The sequence below is a fragment of the Narcine bancroftii genome, chromosome 8, assembly GCF_036971445.1.
Source record: "Narcine bancroftii isolate sNarBan1 chromosome 8, sNarBan1.hap1, whole genome shotgun sequence".
Taxonomy (NCBI): Eukaryota; Metazoa; Chordata; class Chondrichthyes; order Torpediniformes; family Narcinidae; genus Narcine; species Narcine bancroftii.
In genome coordinates this window covers 35,704,325-35,727,213 of record NC_091476.1, presented here as the reverse complement: position 1 = coordinate 35,727,213, position 22,889 = coordinate 35,704,325, and the positions used below count along the sequence as shown (strand labels likewise).

Sequence of the window (22,889 nt, the reverse complement as noted above, 5' to 3'; positions counted from 1 at the left end):
ATATAGATGAAATTTAACATGCAAAAGAACTGATGAAGCAAAGGAATCCACATGATAAATACTATGGTGCTTTTAATGATTCATGTAAATGGTAAGTGGACATTGTTAACACATGTGGCCTATGATGTTCCCCACTCCACTTGACAGGGAAAGAGATTGATGGAATGTTTCACCATACTGGCATTTTGCTTCTTCTGTTTATGCTTTTCTCAGGCTTCCAGCCAAGTCACACAGTGGAGCAGCACATAGATCTGGTGCCTCAGCAGCAGGTTCAATCTTGACCTCAATAAAGCAGTCAGTCAGCAGGCATGTGACACAAACTAGGTTAAGACCCAGACCATGCGCGAACTCACCTGGTGAAAAAATATGCATTGTATTAGTACTCCAAGACAGCTCACAAGTTGACAAGAGAGGAAACTCCTGCCTGGGAGATTTTAAAAGCATTCCACACCGGCTGGGGTTTGGAGTTTGTCTTACATGGCAGGATACTCAAAGGTGAAAGTGAAATCCAAGGGAGAGATTGAATCTAAAACTGGGTCTGTGATAGGAAGGAAAAAAAATGGTGGATGGATGTTTATGTGACAAGCTTTCTGTATTATATATTAATGGCTTCATCTGAACTGTAGGAGCATAATAATGCTTGGACATGATACATAAATTGTCTGTGTTTGACAACAAGGAGAAAATCTGTAGGGTGATATAGATGGTTGGCAGATTTAGGGGAAGAGATAAGGGTCTCACAAAATTTAACCTAGGAAAGTGTGAGGTAATAATGCTTTTGGGGAGGCACAGGGCAAGGAAATGTCCAATGTAGCAGTTAAAGCAACGCCTTTACAGTGCCAGCAATTGGAATTGGGATTTGAATCCTACGCTATAAGGAGTAGGTACGTTCTCCTTGTGTCTGCATGGGTTTTCCCCAGTGGCTCCAATTTCCTCCCACCATTCGAAACATACCAGGGTTGTAGGTTAATTGGGACATTGGGTGGTGTGGAGGAGCAGAGGGAACTTGGAATACGCGTCAAAAGGCAGCAGGACAACTCAAAAGTAATTTAAAAATGCTTATGGGATACCTTACTTTATTAGCCTTGCTAAAGCAGTCAGGCTCTATATTGAGTAGTGCATACATTCCTGATCATTGCAGTAGAGAAAATATGTGATTGCATCAGAGAGGGAACAGAGAAGATTTATAAATGTTGAAGGGGACTTAAATGAGGTGTACCACATGAATAGAGGCCTAGATATTGGAAATAAGGATTTAAACAGAAGGGAAGGGATTCGAAAAGCAATGGGCACAACTTAAATTAGGATTGTAGAGGGAATGCGAGAAAAGGGTCACCTAGAAGATGAGGAGTTTGGACTTATTGGCTTACAGTGATAGTTCAGAAGATCATCTCATCGCATTTTAACAGGACATGAATGTGCATTGCAGGTGAATGAAAATAATGTCAGAAATGCTCTGTTGGAAGATGGTCTCCATCTCTCTTGCAAACTGCAAAGGCTGACAAGCTGAATGGCCTAAATGGGTTTCATCACAGTTTCATGTTCGTTACTGGTGATGAGCTTTTTATTGTTATTCCAGAGTTTTGGTGGCATAGTTAGCGCAACACTATTATATTTCCAGCGTTCATGACCAGAGTTTGAATCCAACACTGTCTGTAAGGAGTTTGTACATTCTCCCCGTGTCTGAGTGGGTTTCTTCCAGATGCTCCCACCGTTCAAAATGTACCGGGTTGTAGGTCAATTGGGTATAATTGGGTGGCATGGGCTTGTGGGCCAGAAGTGCCCGTTACTGCACTATATGTCTAAATTTAAAATATTTAACATTTAAATTTAGTTACTTAATTGTCCAAGTTTCTATGGTGATATCTATGCCTATTTCTCTGGATCAATGGTTGAAGTTTCTGGCTCCTAAGTCAATGACCTGACAGCAACACTACAGTATAGAACTCCTCCGAACTAAGAGACAATTTCTGGGGTCAAAAGCTCTTTGAAAGTATTTTCCTATCATAAATGCCAATACTTTCAGGGAGATCAGCCAGCACCAAGTAGCAGCTGGTGATTATTCTCATCATATGAAACTGCTGTTCTTGAAAGTAGCATGCTTTCTCCAGATCAGCTACAAAAGAGCACTGGCAAGATGTACACTTTATATAAACCCATATTTGAAGCACATGGCATAGTACAGGCCCTTTGGTCCTCGGTGTCGTCCCGAGACAGATATTCCCACCAGAAAAAGTACTAAATCCTTCCTACATCATAACTCTCTATTTTTCTTCCATCAAAGTACCTGTCAAATGTATCTTAAATGCCTCTAATGTTTCAGCTTCCACTACCGTCCTTGGCAAGGCATTCCTGGCACCCACAACTCTAAAACAAATTATTGCTGATGTCTCTCCTAAACTTTCCTCCCTTCACTTTGTACATATATCCTCTCGTGTTTGCTATTCCAGCCCTGGGAAATAGATGTTGGCTGTCTATGCCTCTCATAACCTTGTAGGCCTCTATTAAGTCTCCTCGCATCCACCTTCGCTCCAGAGACAAGCTCTGCTAACCTTGCCTCAAGACTTATTTTCCAAACCAGGCCACATCCTGGTAAATCTTCTCTGCCCCCTCCCCATAGCTTCTACATCCTTCTTATAAAGAGGTGACAGAACTGAACACAATACTTTAAGTGTGGTCTCACTGGAGATTTGACCTTTCAACCCTTGAACTCCATCCCCCGATTAATGAAACCCAACATCTCACAGGCCTTCTTAACTATCCTATCCAACTACATGGTGACCTTGAGAGATGTATGGATTTGGAGCCCAAGGTCCACACTCTTAAGTAATCAACCATTTGCCCATTTAATAAGGATGTTTGCCATCACAGGAATTTCCTTACATCCCTATAAATGCCTGTACATGGATGAAGTGCAACCATAACTCTGAGAATTAGTAAGTACCTGAACAGCTTTGTTCAACCAACAGCTCAGCTCATGATGGCAGTTGTTTTATGACATGTCACTTGAAAATGGAGAATATTGTTATGTTATCATCACACTTCAAGTATCTGTTAACAAGGAGCTGCATATTTTTGTCTCAATTTAAAATTCTCATTATACAACTTCCATTTAATAATGTTACATCAGAGCTGAAGGACTGAAACGTTTCTCTAATCTTGTAAATTAAATGAAATTCAGATGTGTTCTTCCAAGATGAGATGGAAGTAGCAAACAGCAATGCATCCCAAGCCTACACAAAGAATTCTCATATGCCAAGCATTTTCTATCTGTTACATTAAAATGAGTGTCAGTAGATCTGGGCAAAGGTTGGTGTGTGGATACTGAGATAAAGAAAAAAAATAGAGCAGCCAGATGTGATAGAAGATAAATCCATCATAGCAATGGATTTATCTTCTACATCTGTCATCTCTGTTTTGTCATTAGATTAGGCAATGGATTTGGCATCTAATTAGATCCATCTGCATTATCTGTGATGGATTCCAGTGGCCTGCATTAGCAATGCCAGAACATCCAACAGAGCATTTCTGATTTCACTTCCACCCTACAAATGCAAAGAGATCAAATGCTGGAGGCCATGAAGCAATTGGCAATGTTGCACTTCTCTGCAGAAGAATAATAAAGGCAGAGGAATGAAACTAAACCACCTCTAGTGGTGAACTTCTCATGATGTCCAGCTGGGGAGTGTCAGTATCCTGCAGTCTGCCTCCACTATACTAGACCTGAAACACTTACAAATATTTACACCAGCTGACAGCTTTCACTGCAATTCTGCAGGCAATGTGGCTTAACCGGCTGTCAAAGCATTTCTTTGGGGTTTAGTTAGTGACTCGAGCTGCAGCAATCAGATTCAGGCAGCTTCCTTCAGGAAGCTCTTGTTGGGAGGTCTGCTCCGTTAAGATCAGGTTAAAAGTAATGCGAAGAGAAGTGCAGACTGCCTACTGCTCCCAGGAAATAACAACAGCTGTTATTAGAACACCTTAGTCAATGGGATGTCATCAAAACATTGGAACCATATCTTTCAGCACTGGATTTAAATACATTGACACCCAGGTGGCAATTCTAGGTTGTTTTACAAGTTATATCAAATTGAATTGGTTATTGTTACATGTACTAAGATACAATAAAAAGCTTGGTTTTGTGTGCTATCCAGGCAAGTCAACTTAAAACATGTAATACTATAGTAAAAAGTGAACAAATAAATAAGACTACAGCTTAGGGAGAGGTTTTATAATGTTAAATATTGCAGGGAATATAGAAATATGTAAAAACACTGCAGGATTCAGATCAATGGTTCTCAACCTTTTATTTCCACTCACATACCACCTTAAATAATCCCTTACTAAACATAGGTGATCTGTGGTTAGTAAGGGATTACTTAAAGTGGTAAGTGAGTGGAAATACAAGGGTGAGAGCCACTGGTATAATTAAATGTATGTATGCATTATCTATTGCCAGTGAGAGATACATTTGAGAATGACAGGATGAAAGTCTCCTTAATTCTGGATATTCATGTTTCCAAGCGTAGGTATATTTTGCCCGATGGAAGGAGAGGATGACCAGGGTGAGGTGGGTCTCCTCTAAATCAAAGAGACTGGACATAGACTGGGAGATCGCTTTGTTGAGCAGCTCAGCTCTGTCCACCACCATAGCGTGAATCTTCCAGTACCCACCCATTTCAAATCTCAATTCCATTCCTTTGCTGACATGTCTGTCTATGGTCTCATGCACTGCCAGTCTAAGACCACCCACAAAATGGAGGACCTACACCTCATCTTCTGACTGGGCACCCTCCAACTGGATAGCATTAATATCGACTTATCTGGCTTTCATTAAACACCACCCCTCACCCCAACTTTCTCCTCCCCCCCCTACATCACCTTTCCCTATCTGCCTCTCCATTCCTTCTCCTTTTACAACCTGATAAATTCTGACCTCATCCCTTATCATATCCAATTAACACCTTTAGTTGGTCTGGATTCCTCCCCTATTGTTAGAGTTCTGAGACTTTGAAATTTCCTGCTTCTGACTTATTCCTTGAAGAAGGGTTCAAGCCCAAAACATTGGCCATATATCTTTGTCTCCTATAGACCCTGAACAGACCAGTTGAGTTCCTCCAGCATTTTGGTGTGCTTTTACTACACTCAACGTGTCTACAAACTTCTGTGTTTCACTCCCCTTAACACGTTAGCAGTTTTCCCAAGTTAACACAGGTAGAGATGGAGTTGATGAATCTGAAATTAATTGATTATTATTATTAACCAAAGTTATTAGGAACATTAAAAAAAGATTTTTGTAATTATGTCACACCTTATTAAATTAATGATCATGTTTAAAGGACTGAATAGCCATTCCTCGTCTGATGCTCCTGTGTGCTTGTACACAATAACACTGCATATAATTACAAAGGAGCAGATATCCTGCAGAACCATGATCTAAGGCATCTAACAGAGGCATAACAATAAACTGTATAAATGGCAAGCAAAACAAATTAGATGAAGTGATCAAAGGACGATCAAAGAGTTGGCTTTAAAGAAAGAGAATGAGATGGAGACAGACAGGAAGGGGATTAGAGAAGACCCCTCAGGATAAAGCAAGGCTGAAAAAAATATAATCAAGTAGAAACATCAAAATAGCCAGAGAAAAAAAAAATGAAAAATATAAAATAGTTTAAGGCTACTTATCTGCAAGGAGTAAATTTATTAAATGGGAATTTTAAATTTGGGATATTAAAGGATTGAACTTGGGCATACAGCACAGTAACAAACCATTTTGGCCTACGAGCCCAGGCTGCCCAATTACACCCAATTAACCTACAACCACCAGTACATTTTGGATTGAGGAACCAAATAACCGAGGTGAGGAAAATGAGAACGGGTTTCCAAGGTGAATAAATAAAGGATAGTTGGCTCCGTGAGTGCAACTGTACTAGGATTGATGAGGTGTTGGTGTGTGGAGATGTACAGCATGCAATTGTAGCACTGAGACTATTCAGTATAGGATGCCAGGTGTGGGATGTCACATGCAGTGCAAGATAGTATGGAGCACTGGGTGAGATTACTGCACAGGTCTTGTTGAAGATGCTGAACAAGTGAGACCACGCTGATGGGATGGAATGCGAAATGAGAGAGAATGAGCATGAAAAAAGATTGTGAAAGACAAATGTACTTTCTAAGCAAGAGGTAATCAAATCAGAAATTGACACAAACCTGCTTGATGCTCCCCTCTCCTTATTGTATCTCCTTAAAAAAGTAGGCTTATTGCAAAACTGAACTCTTAAGTTATTTGATAGTGAGCCATATGACTTTTTATTATCGTGTGAAGAAAAATGGGAAACCATACATCATTAGAATGAAAGCAAAAGAGATTAAAGTTCACGATGTTGCAGGAGGTTAGAGCAAGAAAAATTTGAACACAATGACAATTTAATGTCTTTGGGGGTTATTAAGGCAAAATGTTACCCTTTGGACCATTCAAAGATGATGATATTCTATTATTAGTTAACAGTGCAATTAAAGCAGATTACATCATTATTTTTAATTGCTTGATTCTTTGCTTAATTGCTCTAGTCTAGAGACAAAATTTTAATCATTTTAATTTAGATTAAATTATTCCTAAATCTTTTAATAGTTATTAAAAATTTGTTTATTTTTTAACATTTGAATAAATGTTATTTGCTAAATTATATTTTTTATGTTATATGGCTTTGAACATCAGTAATATTTGAGAATGGTCATCACACACAAGTTCTGCCTCCAGCTATGTCTTTATATTTTATAATATGTTTACATGAAGAGAGACAGCACAGTAACAGGTCTTTCTGGCCCACAAGACCATGCCACCCAAAAACACCCATCCACCCAATTGACACACCTTTGGAAAGTGAGAGGAAACTGGAGCACAGAGAGAAAACTAACATGGTCGTATAAACTCCTTATGGACAATGGCAGATTCAATCACAGGTTGCTAGTGCTATAATAGAGTTATGCTAACCACTACATTAACTGCCCCATCAGGAGCTTCCAGGGCAGTTGCAGGGATAGAATCTCAGTTATGTGCCACCAAAACACTAGTTTCCATCTGCACAGGTCATTAAGACTGCCCTTTGCATCATTGCGGTAGGGCAGGATTTACAGGCAGAAGCCAGATCCCGGAAGTTCTGACTGATGGAATAAGGTTCCATTTTTAGATGAGTTAAGATCAGGGTGGAACCTGGCAAGTCTTAAGGAGTAGAAATAAGCTTGCATTTCCTCAGAGAGGATGTGGGGTTGAAAGCTGTTTGTAGATGCTGAGCTCAGTTTCTGGCTGACCCTAAAATGACCATTCAGGAGAAAGATCTCAACAGCAGTAGAACAGGATTAAAGCCAAGATGGAGAATATACAATTTGGAAGCTGGATGTGAGAGTAGAATCATCTGTGAGATGTTAAGGTTTCCTTGTATCCTACCAAAATGTGTGGGAGATTTGATTCCCAGCTGTTGGCCAACAGTATGGTTTGGACAAAACTGACTTTGTTGAGATTATACACAAACCATAGACAAAATATAATGGACAGTCAAACTAGAGATCCAAAACTCATCCTCAGATCCTTACTCTGGCATCTTGCCTGGACATTATTCTTTCTTTTTCAAACCTTCCTGTTTGAAAAACACTTACACAGGACATATTTACAAATATTCATGCAAGATTTACTTGCATTTGACTATTTGTATTTCTGATATTCTTCTCAACTTTCAAGGTCACACTAATTCCCAAGACAAACATCTGCAATAATCATCGTTTTGGACTGTTCTCCTTCTCAAATTACCCCTGATAGTAGTTAAGGGTAAGTTAAACTGATTGTATGAATAATGAGGCACGGGCTGAAAATATGGGCACAATTCAGGAAATTCTTTGCTTATCTCAATGTTTCTCTTGCTAGCCTATTAGAAAGAATCTTTTTTTCAACCCTTTATCTTGGATTCAGGTTTCAAGTCCAAACTTTCTAATTTTTCATGAATTCCCAAAACCAATATCTTTGATTTATTTTTTTGGTTTAAAGTTTTCTCATGGTGGACTGATAGCAATTATTTATAATAAATTAATGGATCTAAAACTGATGATGGGTGCTTGAACATAATAATCAAAAGTAAATTACCAATTTTTTTTGGATGCCTCTTTGCATTTTGGCTTAAATAGGAAAAGAACGAAGATATTCTAAATGAAGTGGCAACTCCTACTCGTCAACTTTGTATGAAGACCAATGTTCTCCTGGAAAAGGCTTGCCATGTAATAGTGTTTAACCTCATGCTGGCCATTCTGAAAAAAAAGCAGCCAACATCTGTGTTTAGTTACAGACCCACTGTACAAGTACAAAAAATGTGGGACACATCCATTATCACTAACTCTACAATCAAGTCCTCGGACTTGGACCTCAATCAATGACAGTGCACAGTCCGCAGCAGAATCCAAACATACAACTGCAGTGAGCAGCCAGAAAAATGTGACCAGTTTTCCTAAAATTTGGAACTCATGCTATCAATCTGCCATTCAGATCTTTTGTTGGGGGTGTACCTCACTCTCCACTTGGCATCCCAAAGGGTGGCATAGTAAAATGATGGACAGGTGATCTGAGTGTGTGGTTTTTCATGTCATATGAAAGAAATGGCCAATGTTGTTTCAATTTACTTTCTGAAAGATTATTTTCCCAGTTCAAAAATGACTTGTTTCTAATCTTCATAAGCAGTCCATCAATTGCTCTTACTGTTCATGTAACTTAGACCAAAACATATCAATTGAGTTGTGACTAGGAAACATCCACTGAGTCAAATGGAACCCACAATCTTCCACTGTAATTTGCCACCATTTGCCTTGACCCATTCAGATTACAGGAGATAAATATCTGAGTTATCCCTTTGAGTTAACGTGGTGGTGTGGATTAAGGCAACTGTTTCATAGGGCTCCACCCTGGACACATGTTAGCATCAAAACACAAATTTTATTTACCTTTTGGAGCAAGCAAAACTGGAAAAAGAACACCCACCCACAAAGTGATTTCATGAGCTTGTACATTCACTAAATTACAAATATCTAGAGAAGGTATTTAGGCTGCCACCCCTGATACATAAGCACAGCACACAGATTAAAGGAGCAATCTAACTATAGATTTAAATGAACAAATTTAATCAGGTTATCCACAATTATCCCAAAGTATGCAACCCAACCTTTAGAGGACATACCTGACTGTCAGAAACAGAATCAGGCTAACAAAAAGAAAAGGAGTAATACACGTGATGCATTTTATACTCCTGGAGCTAGAACTTGACCCAGTCACATGACTTCTGGTGAGCTGGATGACCAATTGAATGTTGGCTTAGCCTGGGGTATAAAATCACATGACTTCAGGTTGGAAACTGACCAATCAGAAGGCTTAGTCTATGGAGAGGTTTGATTTTTGATTCGATCCATAAACTCCAAGGAATGACAATGTTTTTTTATGACATCATTAGTCTCATTCTCCTTATCATAGTTGGTTGAAGATAAATAAGTATATTTTTGTAAACTCACCCCCTGAAAGATAGAGGAAAGCCCTCAATAAAATAGACACAGTTATGGACAATGTGGACACTTTCTTTGATAAATTTCAGCTTCTAAAGGCTGTTGCACATGCTTATGAATTCATTACAAAGGTATCAAGCTTTATCCTGTAAAATCAATCAGCATGTGTGGACAATAAGGCATATATCAACTTAGTTCTTTTTGAGAAATTAGTGGCATATATAACTTTGTCAGCTGCCAAGATCTTCCCAATTATGCCCCAGACAAGTAAGTTATGTGACTAAATCTAGAACGAGATTGTTGCAATCGTGGACTTCATGGAAATACCCCTAACAGAGCAGCTGATCCATTGACTGAAACCATTAAACCCAATCCATGTCACAGGGTAACTTTATAACATAAATAACCAGTATATATTTTAAATTTTTTTAATATCAAGGTTAAATTTTGTTTCAATTTTGTCATATACATCACAAAGTATGATAGAGATTGTTATGTGAGCAGACTAGTAGACCGTAGTCAGTGAAACAGTTGATAATTATCAAGATTTAAGATTCTTTTATTGTCATGTAATAAAACGTATGTAATATTACACAAAAGTGCATTTCATCTGCCATAAGGCAGACAAAGATTTGCCATTAGCAGAAATTACCTGGCATCATTTACAGTCAGAGAAAGAGAAGCAAAAGCGAGTCCCTTCAGAGTAATTGAGTGTCCGTGGATTCACCACCAGCACTCCCATAGACTCTACAGCTGCACAGACTTTGGTCCAAACCATTGGCATCCTGAACTGCAGATCCCAACCTCTGAGATGATTAGGAACCCTTCAGCACCCTCAATACCCTCTCATATCCCAGTTCTGATACCTGGTACCCCTTCAGCCAGTTTTGAGCCAGTCTCCTGCAGTCTGTCGTGTGGTGCGATTCCCTTGACCAGATTTGCCAGAAGCCTGCAGCTTATGTGGGTTCCTCTCATTGAGTCACCAACAGCCTGTGTGTTCTTCAGCCGCAGAACCCCTCTCTGGTTCGTCACCATGGTCACTGTCCTTTGGGTCATCTCCTCTGCTTCTCCTTCTCTAGGAGGTGTTCTCCATGTTTTCTGATGCCCTGCACTGGTCCTCTGTTTGCCCGGAGTATGTAACTCCTCGAGGCCTCTACCAAACACAGGCACCACCATCTTGGGCCCAGACCATGGATGTTAAAATAAACCATTGCTGACTCCTTTAATGGGCTGTTTAAAGCCTATTCAGAGCTGTCAGTAGTTGGAATAGGCAGTAGAGAAATGCTGTGACTCCACTCCCCACTCCCCATGGGTCCGTACCAGTGGCAGCACTGCCATTTGTGTTAACAAATGGCAGTATTGCCGGAACTTCTGCAATGACATTCCAAGCCTACATCGTTACAACTAATTTTACATTAAGTAAAACATCATACATTAAATATTCACATTCACAATTTAGAGTGACTTCCTGGTGCAAAGATTTACCCAACTGTCCGATGGTTTTGAATGAAACCATCAGCATTTACCACATTAAGCAACATTTATTCCTGCAGCTTTGCATGTACACAGTCAAACCCCAATGGACTGACATGGAACACTAAATCTGTACTTTGTCTGCACTTCTCCAATATAGAACCCCATTATGGTAAGAATTCCTAATGTGCCTGTTAGATCCTCAGGCTCCATATATTTCAATGGGCATTGCAAGCTGAAGTTTAGAACAGGACTTTCCTTAATTAGTCTGTATTGTTGCTTTAATGAGCTTAACTATTAATGCTGAAAATCCAAAATAAATGCAGAAATATAGAAATCTGAATTAAAGACAGAAGATGGCAAAAACACTCATTAAGTTAGTCAACAGCTGTAAAGAAAAACATTGGCCTGAAAGTTAAGTCATACCTTGGCCTGAAAGTTAAGTCATACCTTGAGTAAGGGCCCAGGCCTGAAATATCGGTAATATATCTTTACCTTCTGTGAGGCCTGCTGAGTTACTCCAGCAGCATTATATCTCACTGAAAGTTAACTACTTCTCTTTCCACAGTTGTAGTCCAGTTTTGAGAATATTTGCAGCAATTTCTGAAATAATTAATTTCAGAAATTAATTAAAAATTGATTTAAAAATTAAATGACTTAAAAATTAATAACTTTTTTTAATACCGTGTGTTGTAGGGATTTTTCTCTACACAGGAGAGAAAAAAACCCTTCCAATTTTTGCAGCTGATACAATTGGAGGGAGGAGCTTTGCCAGATGTCCGTGCTCTTAGGCAAGCTTTCAAGGCACGGAAACCTTGCTGTGCAACCACAGACCCTGCTAATTCTCAGCCTCATGGCTAATCCAGTGTGATAGTACAGATTCTATCACCAATGTGTATATGTACAGATTGTAGTGTAGGATGACTGTGATTGGCTGAGTACCCTTTAAGACCTACTGGCAGGACTTAAAGGGTTGCTCCTAGCCAGACCAGGTCATTCTGGACTGGTCGACCTACTTGTGATATGCTCCAGTCTTTTAGTTAATAAAAGCCTTGGTTTGGATCAACAAATTCTTTTGACGTGCTCTACTTCCAGGATGTTTGGATGTCTGTGCATCAGCACCAGTTAGGGGAGGGATGATAGATGGTGATTGCCAGCAATGGCCAAATGAGGAAGATTTCAACAGGTGGCTCTTTCAATCTATTCCCATGAACTCGCAACATCATAATGTAAAGAAATTAATTTTTTTTTTTGGTAGGGTTGTAGATCTTTGTGCAGCCAGTGGGTTTAATGATTCAGTACTGACCAGCTAAAAAAGGCTTAGAGTTCTATATAGCTTTAAAAAAAAGTGTTCAGACTGCTTTTTTTTGGATTATTTATGGCTTTTGAGCCACTGAAATGTTCTAGCACAATATCCTGCCAATACCCTGCCAACATTTATTTAATTCAATTGGTTTGAAATGTGCTTCAGAAGTTTTATTCTGCATTTCTGGAATTTTAAAGATATCCCATGGTCTTATAACTTAATGAATATTGAGCTATGTTTCACTTAACTACTGGGTCATTTTAAAACTTGCAACTGAGTGTGACATAATAGAATGCAAACTTATTTAAAATCATTACTAGTACAGATCAGATCCCAAAATGATTAAAAGCCCCAATATTCACGAGTCTCAAAAAGGTCCTAAACGACCATTAACTTGTTCCTTCTGCTTATATTTCCAGATGTCTTTGTACATGTGCACGTGTGTGTGTGTGTGTGTGTGTGTGTGTGTGTGTGTGTGTGTGTGTGCTCGCGCATGTGTGTGCACATGGGTGTGTGTATCCATTTAAAACTGTCTTAACAACAGCTTACATTTTTCATTGTCTGCCATGTGATTACATTGAAGCCTCTAAAACCTGTTCTTGTGCAGTTCAATGTAAAATGATGCTCCTAACATTACTCCAAATCAAATTCTGCATAACATTGCCACCGTGTAAATCATGGATGATGATCCTGGTCTCTGACAGCTCCATTTTGGATTTATTCTGAATAAAAAATGGCTTTTAAGTTGACAGCAGCTTCAAATTACAATAAAAATTGAGGGAATGATATTCAAAGATTTCCCTGTAAGTCCAATCAATATAATAATTAACTGCTATTGAGTCAGTTGCCCACAAAAAACCTCTGACCAAGAAATATATTAGAAAATGTTTCTATTTTTCCTTGAGGGATCTTGCTTTTTGATGTTGGTTAAACTGAAATAAAATATGTGTGGCCTCTTTAAGGTCGATCTCTGCATCACAGCTCCTTGGCGTGATTTATTTACAGTTGTCATGCCACTGACCAGGGCAGATCTTACTACACTTCATTTTAGTACAGATTTTTGCAATGCAGGTGTTTTTCACAACTCTAATTCTCTGTATTTTTTTGGCCAAACAGCAGTTTATTATGCCAACAAAATGACCACCATCCTAATCATCTGTAGTACTATGCAGTAAACACCTGAGGAATGTTTCAGCATTCCCATTACAAGCTGATGCCTTCAGGACCTCATACACAGCATGCAGTTTGGGAAATTTACAGCCACTCACTCTCTTGGGTGTGACATGCATAACAAACTAACCAGGGAAGGATGGGATCTAGATCCCAGAAGACTGGGAGAAAGAAGTCTCTGTCCTCAGGAAAATAAAAACCAAATTCAGTCAATACAAATGCACTTAGTAATAGATATTGTGGAACATGATTATAAAGTGCTCTCCCAATTCATCTTATTACATTACTCTGTGTTATCGTTTCAGGTATTTGAAGCACCTTTTCCACCACCATAATAAAGTGTATTATCATCGCATGTTAATGAAAAAAGAAACTACATTAAAGCTTGTTTTGTGCCTTCTGTCTTTTCCAGTAATTTGCCGCATGCTGAGTAAAATTTCCTTTTTGTAATTAAATATGCATTGTGTCAGTAATAGATTGAGCAGTTAGACTTCTTGCCTCTGAGTTACTTGGTTTCTAGTTTAAGTTTGACATTGGAGACTTCAGTGCAAGCTCAAGGTTTGCGGTACAGCCCTGTTGAAAATAATGTTCATTGGATGAGATAGAAGACTGAAGATCCTTGTTTTCTTGAGTGTATATAATAGATCTTCTGCTCTATTTTAAAGAAACATCAGGATATTATCCTTGGTGACCTTGCGAACATCTATAGTTCAATATGCTAAAACGGAGTACCTGTTCTTTTTATCTAAACACTTTTTTGCCTCATGCAAATTGGCAGATATTACAATCCAATAAGTCAACCTGTACTTAGTATAGCAAGTAAAACACAGTGCAGAGTGCAGAATTACAGAGAGAACAGGTACAAAGGAGCAAGGTCAACATTATTGTACTAATATGAAATTCATTTAGAAGTCTGGTAGCAGAATGGAAAAATCAGTCCTTGATTCTGATGTGTATGATTTCACTTTCATATCTACTTGACAGAAGGAAGAAGATCGTGTGGATGGGGTGGGGGGGGGGGGGGGGGGGGGAACGTCTCCTTTTTCAAGGCAGCGGGAAGTGTAGAAAATGTTGACGGAGGGAAGGGAGGTTTGAATGATGGTCAGAGTTGCATTTCCCACTCTCCGCAGTCATTGTTGACCATATGTAAAGATGAGGTGTTGCACCAAGCTTCAAAACTTTGGATGAGGTTCGAAGTACAGTTGCACCTCAGTCATGTGCTTGCTCAGGTTGTGAAAGGAAAGAACTTGCAGTTAATTTGCATCAATATGTAAAAGTAACACTGCTCATTTGCAGTTCCAATTACTTTCTGGAGCATTTTTTATACACATAATAGCTAGTTTTAAATATAGTCACTGCAGTCATTGTTTATTTTTTTCCTGCCAGCACTTCCATTTTATTATTCATAACTACTGCCTGCCGTATAAAACCAAACAAATTAGTAAGGATGGGAATTCCTTGGAGAACTATACATAGAACTTGATAATTTTGATATAGAAAATGAGTTCCAGTACAGGTGAAACATATTACGGGCATCTTTATTTGATCCACCACAATCTTAAATATCCCTTTCTGTGTACCTGCCATTGCATTCTCTGACTGATACTTTTAACCTAGCACAAGGCCTACAACAGTGGCCTGGATGAATTATGCAGAAACAACAGCAAATGACAAATACCACTTTTGCAACATGAAACACTTAGATGCATCTTTATCTTCATGTTCTTCTCTACATTAGAAGATCTCCCCAGATAAGGTCACCCTCCGTCATTGTGCCCTTGTTAAGGGGTTCTGTATCTCTTTCAAATGTGCAAATTGGATGGTACCGAATTGGAGCAAACTATCAAGATTCCTTTGTTGTCATGTATTTTTTTGCCCATACTTTATTCACAATAAATTATTTACAAAACAAGAAAACTGTTCAAGACCTTTTACATTCATAGTGTCAGTCATATTCACATCAATGTACATTTTACATTGTTCTCTCAATGCCCCATTACTACCACTGTTGCACCTTGTCATTTCTCCCCCCCCCCCCCCCCTCAGTGAGGGACTTCACCTTAGTGTCAGTGCCTCAGTGCCAGGTAATGGGAGGAATCTAAACTGTAGTCCCATCCTGCAGTGCCCTCGCATTTGCTGCACCAAGCCTCAGCTCGTACTACTGCAGCCTGAATTGAGGCAGTCAGCAGCATTCCTGGACTGACATCTCCTTGGTCCCTTCCCACCAGGTCACTGGAGAGTCAAAGAGGATTTCATGGTTCTCCAACCAGTGTACTCCTCCTTTAGTTCCTCTATGTTCTCTTAGATCAGCAAATTCACGTTCACCTTCTACATTCCCCTGCCCATCTTCTGGTCCTCCTGTTGGTGGCAGGAGGTGTGAAGGAAGCAGTGGTGAGAGATGAATGCTTGCGTAATGTCAGAGGTTGTAATCGTGACAGCATTCGACACGAAGACGAAGTCTCTCTGGGACTGGGTGGAGCTGTCTGGTCTTGGCCAGGTGGATTGAGGCTTTCTTTAAAATCCTGCAGGATTTCTGAAAGTGTCGCACAGCTGTGCATTCTATACCATGACCATCAGGAGGAGCTGTTCAGTCTGCTGTTGGCCTCACCACTTCATCCAGCCTCATTAATGATTCAATTGAAGTCACTGGCCAGAGGACTGGCCTAGACTTTGACAGCCAAGGTGGGAGCTGCTGGAAGATGGCCAGCCTCTCACTCCACACGGGTAAGGTGTAGATGTTGATCAGCCATAGCGAGCTGTCGCGGTACCTCTTTCACCTCAATGATTGCAAAGTTACCTCCCGCAGAAAGGAGTATTGTGAACAAAGCAGATGATCTTAGAGTGTGGATTAGTGCTTGGAGCTATGATATGGTGGCCATATCAGCCTATTTGCCTGATCACGGAAGCTAAGTAGGCTCAAGCTTGGTCAGTACTTGGAGGGGAGTCTGCCTAGGAACACAAGGTGCTCTAGGGTTTTGTAAGGGTACTGGACAAAATGGCAACTCTTTATCTTACGGTAGACAAAAGTTTAAAAATTTCATGTGTTACGAGCACAAAGGACCCCAAAACCCAGCAGCAATAGATATTCACCATGACCTAATCATTTAAACAAAAGTTGTTTTTAATTATCTTTAAACATGAAAACAGAATCAAACTTTAACTTATCTCTATTAACCTAACTAACCTAACTTAACCCCCTTCTAATTGTAAATGTGTGCAATGTGTGTGTAAATTTAAGAGAAGTCCTTTGGTTCACAGTTCAATCTCATTTCTCATTCTTCCAAGTTCTCTGGTTGCAGGAAATTCTTATACTGTGCATAGAATTTAACACATATAAAATTCACCATGCTTTGGTGCTCGAAAGGTAAATGTTTCGAGCAGAGAGGAACACTACGAGAAGGAAGGTTCTCGTAGTGTTTGCAGAGAGATATTTGTGGTTCCAGGATTTCCACAACTGAGGTACTACTATTAGTCACCTCAATGTCTTGCTGATGAAAATTTCCCCATCAGGGTTCTCCAGATGATAACCTCTTTCTTTCAGGCTACTACAGAGTTCCTTTCTGTTCCTTTTATTCCAAGAGAAACATTAGACAGATAGCACTTCCAGCCACCTGCCACTCTGGAGTTTCTGTTTCAGTTCCAACCAGCTTCTCCTGCTTGTTTCAGCTGTGACTTTCTCTCCATCTCAGATTCCAACTGCTAGCCACATGTCCTTCTCTCTCTCACTTGCAAAACCCCCTCCTTCTCCAGCAAACAATAGGAGTCAGTCATCTGCTCCCATCTGTTGTTTTAGGCAAACAAACCTCTCAATGACCTTTGAGTGAGCACTTTGCAGAAAGGTCAGAAATCTTGTAAAAATGTATATCACAGACAACCTGTCTCCATTCCATTCATTTCATGACATCATTTCGATTAACATCTACTTGTGAAATGTGCGTAACATTCTCCATAGTTTCTTTAAAGTCACTGAATATGATTTTTTTCAGTATTTCAAATAAGAGCTGTTTTAAAATATGTAAAGGGTGTAAATATGTAAAAGATGTAATATGTATGTAACCTACTCTAATTTTACCAATTTATCTCCCAAATACATCTACAAAAATTACATCACATATGTATGTTACATTCTAAATGTAGTATTACGTGACAATAATGGAACCTTTGTCTGTATCTTTATTACAGAGACTTGGATGGCTCAAGGACAGGAATGTTTACTTCGTGCTCTGTTTTAGATATTTCAGAAAGGACAGGGAGGGAGACAAAAGAGGTGGGGAATGGTACCGTTGATCTGAGATCGTGCCACAGCTGAAGAAAAGGTCAACTTCATGGAGGGATTGTCTATGGAGTCTCTGTGGGTGAAGGTTAGGAATAGGAAAGGGTCAATAACTGGGTGTTAATGTTATTAACCCGCCCGCCTGACGCAAACATGAATATCGAGGAGCAGATAGGGAAACAGATTCTGGATAGGTGTAATAATAACAGAGTTGTTGTAATGGAAGATTTTAATTTCCCTGATATCGATTGGCATCTCCCCAGAGCAAGGGGTTTAGATGGGATGGAGTTTATTAAGTGTGTTCAGGAAGATTTCTTGACATAATATGTAGATACAAGTAAGCCTATAAGAGGAGAATCTGTACTTGATTTGACATTGGGAAACGAACCTGGTCAGGTGTCAGCTCTCTCAGTGAGAGAGAATTTTGGAGATCGTAACCATAATTCTCTCTCTTTTATAATAGCATTGGAGAGAGATAAGAACAGACAAGTTAGAAAAGCATTTGATTGGGGTAAGCATTTGATTGGAATTATGAGGGTATCAGGCAGGAAATTAGAAGCTTAAATTGGGAACAGATGTTTTCGGGGAAAAGTATGGAAGAAATGTGAATATTCAGTGGATATTTATGTGGAATTTTGCATATGTATGTTCCAATGAGACAGGGTTATGGTGGGGTACAGGGACTGTGGTGTACAAAGGCTGTAATAAATCTAGTCAAGAAGAAAAGCTTACAAAAGGTTCATAGAGTGAGGTAATGTTTGAGATCTGGAAGATTAGACGGCTAACAGGAAGGAGCTTCAAAAGGAAATTAGAAGAGCCAGAAGGGGCCATGAGAAGGCATTGGCCAGCAGGTATAAGGAAAGCCCCAAGGCATTTATACAAGTATGTGAAGAGCAAGATGATAAAACGTGAAAGTGTAGGATCTATCAAGTGTGACAGTAGGAAAGTGTGTAAGGAACCGTAGGAAATAGCAGAGGTATGTAAGGAATACTTTACTTCAGTATTCACTATGGAAAAGGATCTTGGAGATTGTAGCGATGGCTTGCAGCAGACTGAAAAGCTTGAGCATGTTGATATTAAAAGAGAAGATGTGCTGGAGATTTTGGAAAGTTGCCAGACTGGATGAGATGTACCCCAGGCTACTGTAGTGGGTGGGGGCAAGGGAGGAGATTGCTGAATCTCTGGTGTTGATATTTGAATCATCAATGGGGACAGGAGAAATACTGGAGGATGTTGTTCCTTTATTCAAGAAAGGGAGTAGAGATAGCCCATAAATTTATAGACCAGTGAGTCTTACTTCTCAGTGGTTGGTAAACAGATGGAGAAGATCCTAAGAGGTAGGATTTATGAACATTTGGAGAGGTATAATATGGTTAAGAATAGTCAACATGGCTTTGTCAAGGGCAGGTTTGTGCCTTACAAGCCTAATTGAATTTTTTGAGGATTTGACTAAACACATTGATGAAGGAAGAGCAGTAGCTGTAGTGTATATGGATTTTAGCAAGGCATCTGATAAGGTATCCATGCAAGGCTGATTGAAAAAGGAAGGAAGGAGGCATGCAATCCAAGAGGACATTGCTTTGTGGATCCAGAACTGACGCCCACAGAAGGTAAAGAGTGGTTGTAGATGGGACATATTCTTCATGGAGTTCAGTGGCCAGTGGTGTTCCACGGGGATCTGTTTTGGGACCCTTACTCTTTGTGATTTTTATAAATGACCTGAATGAGGAAGTGGAGGGATGGGTTTGTAAGTTTGCAAATGACACAAGGGTTGAGAGTGCTGTGGATAGTGTGGAGGGCTGTTGGAGGTTACAGCGGGACATTAATAGGATGTAAAACTGGGCTGAGGAGTGGCAGATGAAGTGTGAAGTAGTTCATTTTGGTTGGTCAAATATGATGGTAGAATATAATATTAATGGTAAAACAGTGTGGAGGATAAGAGGGAACTTGGGGTCTGAGTCCATAGGACGCTCAAAGTAGCTATGCAGGTTGATTCCATGATTAAGAAGGCATATGGTGTATAGGCCTTCACTAACCATGGGATTGAATTTAGGAGCTGAGAGATAATGTTGCAGCTATATAGGACCTTGGTCAGTACTGTGCTCAGTTCTGGTCACCTCACTACCAGAAGCCATAGAAAGGGTGCAGAGGAGATTTACAAGAATGTTGCCTGGTTTACGCAGCATGCCTAATGAAAACAGGTTGAGTCAACTCGGCCTTTTGTCCTAGGAGCAATGGAGGATGAGTGGTGACCTGATAGGGCTGTAAAGATGATGAGAGGCATTCCTCTTAGATTGCATGCCTCCTTCCTTCCTTTTTCAATCAGCCTTGCATGGGTACCTTTTTCCCCAGGGCTGAAATGGTTGCCACGACACAGCTTGAAGGTGCTGGGGAGTAGGTATAGAGAAAATGTCAGGGAAAAGTTTTCTTTTACTCAGAGAGTGGGGGGTGCGTGGAATGGCCTGCTGGCAATGGTAGTGGAAGCAGATACAATAGGGTATTTTAAGAAATTTTTGGATAGGACAGGGAACTTAGAAAAAATTGAGGGCTAATTTTTAAGGTTGGGACATGCTCGGCACAACTTTGTGGGCTGAAGGGCCTATATTGTGCTGTATGATTTTCTATGTTTTTATGTTTCTATGTGTTTAAGATGCCCAGACTGAATGTGTGGCAAATATTTTCCCCCACCAATCACACAAACATCTCATGGAGCCACCATTGTGACCACCTCCAATAATTTCTGGAGTTTGGCAACCCACACTCCTGTAGGAAAATCATATCCACCTTGACTTTACCAAGGAATTGTAAAGTGTTAACACATCGCATCGAGCATTTAACACTGTGCATGTTTATAGTACAGAACATATAAGATTACACAAAATTGCATTCTGCATGCTGTAAGGCAGACAGTGTCGCCATTAGTGTTGCCTGGTTCAACTTACAGAAGGAGAAGCAAAATAGTGTCCTTTCAGTGTCTGTGGATTCACCTCCAGCACTCCCACAGCCTCTGTAGCTGCATAGACTCCAGTTGGATTCATCAACATGAGCTACAGATCCAAACCTCCAACACAATTAGGAAGCCTTCAGCTCCTGAGGCCCTTAAGGAGCCCTTCTTTCCCTCAGCACCCTCTCGAGTTTCACTTCCAATATCTGGTTCCCATGAGCCAGTCTCCAGCAGGCTGCAGTCCGTGTGGGTCCCCAGTCGTAAGTCACCTGCAGCCTATGTGGGTCATTCAGCCACTGAGCCCCTTGCTGTTGCACCGCCATAGTCACCATCCTGTAGGATCATCCTTTCTGCTTCTCCTCTCAACATCTCAACAGGGGATGTTCTCCCCATTTCTGGAGCCCTACTCTAGTCTTCGGCTCCCCTGGAGTCTGCAGCCCCTCGACGCCGTGCCATCTTGGGCACAGACCTCCACACTTGCAGTATTTTAAATAAAAATACTGTCAGCTTTTGGACTGGGCTGTTTGACCCTGGAGAGCAGCACCATGTTTCTGCTTCCTGCATTCCTGGGTCTACACCAGCAGCAGTGCTTCTGTTACGGCAGCTCCAGCATTTTTCCCAGGACATTGGTTTCTATCTCATTAGTAAAGGAGGCCAAGACAATGGAGCAGAAGTGTTCAGGTGTTGCACAAGATTCACTGCTTTGGAAAGTGCTAAAGGTAGACAAACAGGATATCTTATTAATGAAGGAATGAACAAGAAGGGTGTGAAATGGTCAATAAAGGGGTGTACTAGTGGGAGATTGTGGATTTATAGATTACAACCCGTTCCAGGAAGAAAGGTGAGAGCAAGTGGAACATAATAAAGAGTTAAATGAGGACTTTCCTGTGCAAAGTTTGATGATTATTATTCGAGCAATGGGTGTTGGTGAGTCAACGCGAGATCCCATCCGCACATGTGCAGCCATTCCTTTACAGTTTGGAAGGGAGAAGCCACTGAACTTAAATGAGCTAAATTAAGCAAACTAACCATAACACGAACCTGTGACTGAACATGTTTATCTATAAACAAGAAAAAAGAGAGGAGGGAACACTAGTTGACTCACCAACATCCTTTGCTCGAATAATAATCTTCGCACAGGTAAGTGCTTGTTTAACTCTTCATTATTCTTCACAATGTGCTTTGATTCGCCAACGTGAGATTTTTTAGCTGAGTGGCTTATTCGATTTGGGTGGTCAGACAGACCATAATCAGTTCAATGGGTCCCCTTCCCACAGCCTTGTTCAATCAGCTGCGTGTAGGATGGAAGCCATGAAGCTCAGACCCTTTGAGTTTAAAGGTTTATCGTAGAATCTATTAAAGGTTCTCTCATCGCTCTATCCTGCCTGGTGAAGGATATCCCATATAGGGACCTCGGCCCTATTGGCTGCCAAGGTCGCTGCTGCTCTAGTTGAACGGGACCCAAACTGAGAAATATCCACTCCAGCCACTCTCATGACCTCTCGCAGCCATCTGGCCAATATCTTGGGGGTAGCCCGCTGATGCAGCTTCTTATAGCATATAAAGAGGTGTTTCTTATTTAGTCTAATATGTTTTGTACGTACAACGTATCTTTTTAAACAATCCAACACACATAGTCTTTCATCTTCCCTGTATGCATACAATGAAAATTTTGTCCTAATTCTCCCTTGCCTGCTATGTTTCAAAATATTTGTAACTTGAATGCTTACACAGTTCTCCTCCCAACGGATATAGTCCATATAAATGTGAGACAAAATTTGTACACTCTGGGCCGACGTCAAGGCCACCAGCATTATCAGGTTATGTGGTAGGCTACGTAAAACCAAACTGGAAGTTGGTGACAGTAGCCTTAGATAGTCCAAAACAATATTTACGTCCCAAATATCCTTATATTGGGTAACCGGTGGATGCAAGTAGAACACTCCTTTCATAAATCTTTTGATTTCCTGGAGCATCAAGAAAGCAGCCAACACACTGTAGCTGGCTCCCTGCACATAGAACATATTGTTTATAAAACTCAGTACGCCTCTGATAGAGGCTGACTGTTCATTCAGTCTGATTTGTGCACAGTACTTTTTCCATTTCCCCACATAGGAAACATACTGTTTCTGAGTAGACTTTCTCCAAGATACCCACGGGATGTCCAGAGTTCTAGGCTGCAGAGC

The 22,889-nt window shown here is 40.3% G+C and overlaps 1 long non-coding RNA gene across 1 annotated transcript; it reads left to right on the top strand.

The window, feature by feature from the left end:
- The first annotated feature begins 809 nt into the window (after nucleotides 1–809).
- LOC138741713 (uncharacterized) lies at nucleotides 810–8,606 on the top strand. Its single transcript, XR_011343696.1, has 2 exons — nucleotides 810–884; nucleotides 8,179–8,606. It is a non-coding gene; the product is annotated as an uncharacterized lncRNA (long non-coding RNA).
- The last annotated feature ends 14,283 nt before the right edge of the window (nucleotides 8,607–22,889 follow it).